A 9817-nucleotide genomic window follows, 5' to 3' on the forward strand; every position below is an offset into this window, starting at 1 on the left:
AGAATCTTTAATAAGTGCAAAGTTATTAGTTGTGATGGGATCACAATTATTTAAAGAAAAACCCAAATATATAGTGAGAAGAAAAAAAAGATTCGGACCCCTAACCCTAAATCCCAACGAAGCGGCTGCCCCTTTCCGCTATCTCACTCTCTGTCTGTCTCTCATTCCAATTATGAACCGTAACCTTTGCAATCTGCCATTAAATTACCGTAGTTTTGTCAATCGAAAGGTCATATATCTATGGAGGAGGAAGATTCGGCGATTTCAGTATGAAGAATTTCGGATCTGTACGTTTTTGTGGGAAAATCCGTTCAGGTCTGTAGAGTCTCAGTCGAAGAGGCATGTCTTTCTGAGAAAACGGAGAGCAGCACAAGGGAATATGTGGTTCGAGGATCGTCTGAACACAGCCACTATATTTGGGAGGCGCAAATATTTTACTATTATTATTTACATGGTCCTGGTTTTCTTCATTTAGTTGATCAGAAATTCTGCCTTCTCTTGCAGTCCTCCGTCAAGAAGAAGGACCCACAATCGTCTATTGAATACCTTTATTGTGTCATACTTGACATTTCTCCAATATATGAGCATGAGCACGAGGACTGGGGCAAGTTTGAGTTGACAACTGTGTCCGTCCATAAATATTCCATGGATCACTACATTCACTTCTTGGATTGCATGTTGCTGTAAGTTAATGTAGGGTACACTTAATCATGCATGTAGCTAGCTATTGACACCTTGTAGCGATTGTAGTTTGAGATTCTTAAGGCAATTATGAACAAATTACCACCATTGACACCTTCAATTAATTAGAATGTTATTTTCGATTCCAGTATTTCTTTGATTATCATGGTATGATGTGTTTGAATATTTGTTATTATTATTGAGTTTTCTTGCATTTGATTTTGTAGTTTTTTTTTTTTTTTTGCAAAATTGTTTTCTTGTCAACAAGTATACTCTTTTCACTTTTTCTTATGCATGCACTTTATTGAAAAGAAGATTACACTTTTTTCATATATTTGTTTAATTATTTAAAAGAATATTGGTGTTAAGTGTTTGAATGTGTGAATAATTTGGAAATGTATCACTGCAAAAAGTAATAGTTTTGAGATTATGCATGTACATTTTTATTTGTATGTGTACTTGACTTCTGCCCAAAAGATCTCTTGCCTTTTCCACCTCCAAGGGCTTTCCTATTTTCATGATGTAGCCATATGTGTTCAAATGCTTAGCATAGTAGAACGACTGCATTGTGGATAATTTTGTCATTTCCTTTAATTTTTTTTTTTTTTTTGAGGGGATGGGGGGTTGGTTTGTAAAGTGGATGATGAGGATTGACTAAGATAGATAAGTTGTGGAACTCCACTATGCAAATGACTATGGTTTACAGTGTTACAAGACTGCATAATTTTGCATAGGTTTAAGGGTACCACCGGGACCTTCAAAAATATGAGAACATGAAGATCAGTTGATTGGAGACAAACAAGTAGCAAAGAAGTTCTTTTTTGTAGTGAGGATAACTTAGATCTACTGTTGATCTAATATGAACTTGATGACATTTTGATCATACTATTTATAAAACAAAATTTCAGTTGCTGAACTAAAAAGAATCATTTCATCTCTTTTTTTCCCTATTTTTCGTCCCTATTTTTTTTTCTTTTTTCTCACTTTAATTGAATTAACACCTCAACAATTGTAAAAATATTATGACAATTTGCAGTGTTAATAGTTTATTATTATTATTATTATTATTATTATTATTATATAAGCAATTTCAACGTATGATATTACCACAAAAAAAGAGGAGAAGAAGGCAAGTGTAACAGTGGGAATTGAGCAGCTGTTAAGCCAAAACACTCTATCACTATCACCACACCCACACACACACACACACATATATATATATATATATATATATATATATATATATATATATATATTTAAAAAGGAAAAATTGAAATGAGCAAGAAAATTGGAATGATCGGTGATATGTTGTAAAAAATAATTAAGAAGAAAAAAGAAAAGAAGGCCAGCTCCCATGAAACGATGAGTTTATGCTCACCAAAGGCCAAAAATAATGTAGAAATGTCTCTACTCTATTTCAAGTTTTATTTTTTTAAATTGTTACTTTTTGCTTTTTCAAAACAAAGCACACAGTTTTGGCTTAGAAAAAAAAAGACAAAAACTTGACTAAACCAATCCAAAGCACCATAAATATAGGTATTGATTAAACGTGCAATTAAGATATTCGAGGATAAGTTACCCAATTATGACAACCATTGCTAAATCCAAGCGTAAAATTAAAGAGATTCAAAATTAAGTTGCTCTAGTCCACACTATTCCGAGATAATCATACAACTACCATTGAAGCTAAATTGGTGTCTTTTTCTAAAATGTCATTCTTATTAATAATTAAGGCTCAATGGTTATTAACAATTAGGGTAAGTCACATGTCATGCTTCTCTCAATTTGGTGAGATACTTGTTACATCTTTCTTGATTTTTAGGTAATTACCTAACTGGACTAGTTTTAAAGTCCCTTAATTTGAATTCCTAATTTCTTGAAACTGTTTGATTAGCTATAGTCTGGTTGTGACAAACTATGCACATTTAATGTGCATTAGGTTAGACATTAGATGGCTAGACACAAGTGACATCTTTATGTGCCATGCGTTTGTTAGCAATTAATTAATTATTTTTAACAAATACTCCCTTCGTCCCACTTTGCTTATCTTATCTGAAAAGTCAAACTTTTTAAGAGAACATTATTTATTGTCTTGTCTACCTTTTAAAAATGTATACGTTTCCAAAACTATCCTTAAATAAATTTCTTGTTGATTTTCTTTTCAAATAGTTTTGAAAATAAAATAGGAGTATAATAGGAACATTAATAAATTAATGACTTTTATTTTTAAAAACAGGACAATATTTTAGGACATTCCAAAATAGAATAGAAAACAAGCAAAGTGGGACAGAGGAAGTAGGTTTTTAAAGAGGGGGCTGGATTAAGACTTCTTGTTATTAGCAAATAAATTAGTTGTTGGGGATGATAACACCTCTCAATATGATGTACTAGACACTACTTAACCCAAAATTTAGAGTTTATGAGTTTAAATCTAATTTTGACATATTTATTAAATAGCTTCTTCATTATTTATTTTCGCATGCACGTGACGAGACTAACGCCCCTTTATGTGTCATGTGTTTGTTAGCATGCAATTAGTCAATTATTCTCGCTTGAGGATGTTATTTGATTTTGTGTTTGATAGTTGTGAGATTGATAATGCCTTAATGAAAAGAACTTTAATTAAGGTTGTAATGATCGTGAAGTACAAAACGTGCAATTAAGATATTTGAGGATAAGTTACCCAATTATGACAACCATTGCTAAATCCAAGCATAAAATTAAAGAGATTCAAAATTAAGTTGCTCTAGTCCACACTATTTCGAGGTAATTATACAACTACCATTGAAGCTTGCTTTCTTTTTCTAAAATGTCATTCTTATTAATACTTAAGGCTCAATGGTTATTAACAATTAGGGTAAGTCACACGTCATGCTTCTCTCAATTTGGTGAGATACTTGTTACATCTTTCTTGATTTTTAGGTAATTACCTAACTGGACTAGCTTTAAAGTCCCTTAATTTGAATTCCTAATTTCTTGAAACTGTTTGATTAGCTATAGTCTTGTTGTGACAAACTATGCACATGTTTAATGTGCATTAGGTTAGACATTATATGGCTAGACACAAGTGTCGCCCTATATGTGCCATGCGTTTGTTAGCAATTAGTTAATTATCTATAACAATTGGGTTTTTAAAGAGGGGGCTAGAATTAGACTTCTTGTTATTAGTAAATAAATTAGTTGTTGGGGGTCAATAACACCTCTCAATATGATGTACTAGACACTACTTAACCCAAAATTTAGAGATTATGAGTTTAAATCTAATTATGTCATATTTATTAAATAGTTTCTTCATTATTTATTTTCATATGCGTGTGACGGGACTGACGCCCCTTATGTGTCATGTGTTTATTAGCAATTAGTCAATTACTTTTGGCAAATACATTTTTTAAGAGGGAGTTGAATTTAGAACTCTTGTTATTAGCTAATAAATTGGTTGTTGAGGCGATAAGATCCCTTACTATGATATACTAGATACACTTAACCAAAAAACTAGAGTTTGATTTTGAATCTAATTATGCCATATTTAGTTATTTACACAAATTCTTATTATTTATTTTCATATGTGCGTGACGCCCCATTTGTTTCATGCGTTTGTTAGCAATTAGTCAATTATTTTTGGCAAATACATTTTTTAAGAGGGCGATGAATTTAGAACTCTTGTTATTAGCAAATAAATTTGTTTTTAGGGTTGATAGGATCTCTTAATATGATATACTAGATACACTTAACCTTAAAATTAGAGTTTACAAGTTTGAATCTAATTATGTCATATTTAGTTATTTACACAAATTCTTTGTTATTTATTTTTATATGCGCGTGACGCTCCTTATGTGACATGGGTTTGTTAGCAATTAGTTAATTATTTTTGGCAATTACATTTATTAATTAAGAGGGAGCTGAATTTAGAACTCTTGTTCTTAGCAATTAATTGGTTGTTAGGATTGATAACACCTCTCAATATGATATATTAGATACTACTTAGCCCAAAAAAATTATATTTTACGAGTTTGAATCTAATTATATCATATTTATTACACAAATTCTTTATTATTATTATTATTTTTTTGCACATGCAATTTCTGCTTTACCAATGTATACCCAATAATTTTTTACAACTATAAGTGTATTTAAATCCCTATAACAAAACAAAAAACATAGCAAAGTAAAATACAGAGGAAAACCACACACTTGTATGCATTTAAGCACAAATTCATACTCAAATAAAGATAGGTTGAGAAGTGAGTAAAGAATAGAGGACAAAGCCAAGTGATATGGTTAAAGTAGAATGTGAACACGAAAAACCCCTCTCCTCTGTGGGGGAAAAGGTCATCTAGTACTGTCCTTTTATCCAGTGATTTGTTCTCTTTCTGCCAATGAACAAATTGAGGATAGAGTAATGTGTATGCATGGTGGGTTTTTGTTTGTAGTTTGTACAATCATTCCTTCTTTTTTAGCAAGACCAACTCCTTGCTTTTAAAACAAGTTTAAAGACTCTTCATAAAAGAAAAAGAAATAGGTTGCTTTTGTTATTAGGCTTACTATAGTTTTCTGCTTAGGACAGTGGGCTTCTAGGGCTTTTGGCCAGTTCATGTTTGTACCAAATAAGGAAATTCAGTTGAATTGGTTTTGTTTGTTGAATATCGAAAAGAGGTGGAATATTCCAAGGCTATTCAATCAATGTCTTAGATTATCTTCGAGAGTTTGGTAACTCTCATAAAGTTACTAAAACCTAAAAATTTAATTTCAAATAAGAGTGACTGATATATAGTTTGTCACATCCTTAATATTTCCTTAATATTTAAGTGATCAATTATAAAGACTATTTTATTATCTATTTAAGTTATTGATATGATGTATCGAAATCTAATACACTTTTTTTACCATGATTGATTAAGATTTTAAAATATTTCTAGTTGAATAGAAGATGCTAAACTACTGCATATTTTATTACAAAAAGCATATAAATTGATGTGACCAGTGAATATGGTTGGTGACCTATATATCTTATTAAATAAATTTTGTAGTATCTTTAACATTACTCAAGTCAAATTATTTTACAAACTCTAGTGAGTCTCAACTCGTGTGTCTCATGACTTGCCTTTTTTAGTGATAGTGAAGTATTCATTTGTGAACAACTTATCTAGCTTTTTGCAATAAAGTATTATAAATAAAAGATAATAGCTAAGTAAAATAAGTAAGGGACTCGCAAATAGTAGGGGGAAAAAACAATAAAGTGGCTTATGATCAAGAGCTAAACTCACACCTCATTCACAATAATAAAGGAAGGGATTTTGAACCTTAATTTTCAAATGAAGGAAAACAAAACATACTAGGAATTGCAAAATCTTGGTCTCTTGACCATGAGTCTTAAATGGTAATTTTAATGGGCAAATAATAGTGACATGGGAATTAATTTTCCTTGATCCAATTGGTGATGGAAGAGATAAGCCAATCAAAATAGTTGGTTTAGACTTTAGAGCAGTTCCTTTCATGGGGCATAGTGGGCTTGCAAGTGTGTGAAGGCCACATGTGTAATACCACTTGAACACTCGTAGCAAGTTAGACCCAATCCATAGAGAGTTGCTAAATTAAAAAATAAAAAAAATAAAAAAATCTCCAATACTGATCAACTATAAAACTGGAAAGAACAAAGTTTCTCCAGCATGATAAGAAATCCTTTGATTTTTTTTCATTAGTTTATTAGTTTACATACAACTTTGTAAAATTTTATTATACATATAATCATATTTCTGTCAATTTTTAGTAGAAAGTTAACCCGAACGCATATTTAGCCAACAACTAAATTGTTGACACATACCACACCATAACATTCGTCATGAGTTTTGAGTACAATCAAAATCTAATATGGTTGGTTGTTAATGTGCCTTGTTATTGGTCTAATTCTTAGTTAAATGTGATTATTCCATTGTTACCAATATTATTTTCTAGTCTCTCAAGAGTCAAGACATAGAAACGTGATGATGGAACCAAAGATTAGCCGTAGGCACTTTTGGCAAAAAAGGGGCACTATATTAAGATATATATGTTCCAAAAGAAAAATACTAATACTTGCTGTTAGAGATTATGGCATTATTAGTTGGGAGATAAGCTTGGATATCTTGATAATGAGTGATTATGAGGTGAGCACATCTTTGTCATGGACAGTTTAGAGATAAAAAGCTTTTTGAGAATCTACGACTTTCATATGTGGCTACAAAGTATTATGTTTAGTGAATAGTAAGCAAGCAGTGAAGGAAACTCATACCCTAATAATATCATCATTTTACATTATATTCGAGAGCTTATTAATTATAAAAAAAAAAGAGAAAAGAATGGAATGAAATGGATTACTTAGAGATCTCTAGTTAAGTATAGATTTGAATTACTTAGAGATCTCTGGTTAACTTTTTATTATTATCTTAAGATACAATTGTATTTTTACCATCTTTAAGCAAACGAGTAATATTTTGTATAAGAACATTTTTTTTTTTTAATATATAAGCTAACGTTTATATTTTTATCACACATTTAGCACAAAAGCTATTAAAAACTTTTATATATATTTTTTCTTTTCTTATTATTTAGCAAATAAACAACTGAAAATTACGGGATATAAAAAAGATACCTAAGTCTAAGATACCATTTTTCATAATTATTATCATGGCTTGTTATGATTGGTAAATGATGAAAGTGATGGACTCATATAAAATTGGTATGTAACTTTAATCACATTACAAAACAAAAAATGGCAGAATATTCATGGTTTAAAAAACTGGATAATATCGGCTAGTTCAATCTGGAATCAGACCCTGAGCCAGTCAAATTAGAACATAATAACAGTCGGTTCAACCAATAATAGCCGAAAACTGGATGATTATTAGGTTTTTTTAAAACCCATGATTATATTAATACCATTACTCTTTTTCTATGGTCTGGTCTGGTCATTGGTAGTCACCAGGCTGGATTTTAGCCCTAGAGATAAACAAGGATTGGGCCGGAGACTAGACTGCGTGTACTTTTAATTTGAAACAATCCGACCAAAAAAGGAAAAGTTGAACATATTGGGCCCTCCAATCTCTCATCCCCACATGCTAGAGGCAGCTTTTCTCTCACAAATACCCTGTCGTACGGCCCTTCAAAGTCTTCTCACACAGGTGGCCTGTTAACTCTTTGTTCCCCCCACCCCCATAATTAAGTAAATCCTTCATGCCGAACGGCATTATTAATTTATGGGTACAACAAAATTTTACTTGGCATTCTCTTTATTGCATGATATAATATGATTTGAAGTTCTCAAAAATATCGTGCTGATGAGATAGTGTTCATGAAATTCTATGAGGTTGATCTTTGCGATAACACCACTCTTCTCTAATTGTAGATAAGAAAATATGTTATGTAGACAAGCGTGATTACCTCTTAAAGAATGAATTATTATGATTTGATGAGATGGAAAAGTAGGATCCATCGTTCTAAGGCAACATGATCATAACTTCATTCACACATTGACCCAATCACTATTTGTAAGTAATAATATTAAGACATCACATCACCCTAGTGGATTTGAGAACAATTTATTCCCGATAGATTATTTGCATAGCATTTATCAAAAGTTATTATTTGTGGTTACTTATATATTTAATCGCGTGACAAAAAGTTAAAAGTTAAAAGTCAAAGTCTATAATAAGAGTAAACCTACATATTTAATTTAGAGTATACTCTTAACTACTTTTATAAATTTTATGATGTAAAGCTTACCAATTGATGCATAAATTTTTTAAATACAAAAAAAAAATATATATATATTTATTTTATTGATATGTGATATTAATCACGTTCATTATTACATCAATTTGAAAGTTTTTTTATAAAAAAAATTGGTAGTTATTTTTAGGGTAAAATGCAAAACTGACTCTCTAAGTTTTTTCAGATTTCATTTCAATCTTTTAATTTTAAGTTTGTTCATTTCAATCCTCTAACTTTCAAGTCTATTCGATTAAGACTTTTCTATTAACTTTTGATATATGTTGTGGTTAATTTTTCAATTTTATAAATTTTTCTTCAAATTTTTTAAATTAAAAAAATTCAATTAATTAATGATTGAAAAATATTTTCCAGATTTTTTTTTTCAAAAAATTTTAGGAAGTTACCAGAAAAACTTTAATTGAATAAATTTGAAACTTAGAGAACTGAAGTGAACGTACGCAAAATTAGAGAGTTAGTTTTGTATTTTAGCCTTATTTTTAATATTTTTAAACAAATCTTTTTTTTCATAATTTGTTAAATTAAAAGTTGTGATTAATGAATGAAAAAGTGACAAATAATGATGAGTTGTTCATGTTGCTATCAATCACAATTTATTGTCCCAACAAATTATGAAGGATTGTGAAATATGGTGTTTGATTAATTAGCATTGGTCTCACATATAAAAAAACATCATACTATCATCATGCGTGCATGGCATGGAAGAATGAATATATTTATATAAGGCATGCAAGAATTTCATATAAATTAAAATAAAATAAAATTTTTGAGGAAAAAAAAAAAAAAAGTTAAGGCATGCAAGCATGGTCACAGCCACGTCATCAACGTCCCGGCCAAGGCACGTGAATACACAGAATATGTTCAATTCATTTGAATGTAAGTGGACCACGTGGTGGGGTAGCAATCACGTGCTACTCATTCCCAGCAATAACAATGCTGTGTGGACCCACAACCACAGTGTTCTCGACCGTCACTTTCATTTGTTGCCGGTCTCAGCTTTTTTATGGATGAAAAGGGGTGAGATTATCATTCCCTGACAAGAAATAAAGGAGTTTCTGTAAGGACAGGCACACCGTCTAGTACAGTACTGATTCGTACTTTTACCGTATGACAATTTTATCCCTAGTCGGCTACTCCTTGCTAAAGAGTAAAGGGTAGTGAAATCTGAAATTTACGGACAATTACAATTAAAATAATTGTTAAAAAAAAAAAGGTAAAAGTTGTGATTTTTTTAATATATATTTTAGATAGTAAATTGTTAAAAAAAAGGAGGTAAAATTTGAGATTTTTTTTTATATATATATTTAAGATAGAATTTTAGTATTTTATTTTAACATAATTTATGTAAAGTTTTTTCATAGAGAAATCTCGG

Source organism: Castanea sativa, chromosome 7 (genome assembly GCF_040712315.1).
Source record: "Castanea sativa cultivar Marrone di Chiusa Pesio chromosome 7, ASM4071231v1".
Taxonomy (NCBI): Eukaryota; Viridiplantae; Streptophyta; class Magnoliopsida; order Fagales; family Fagaceae; genus Castanea; species Castanea sativa.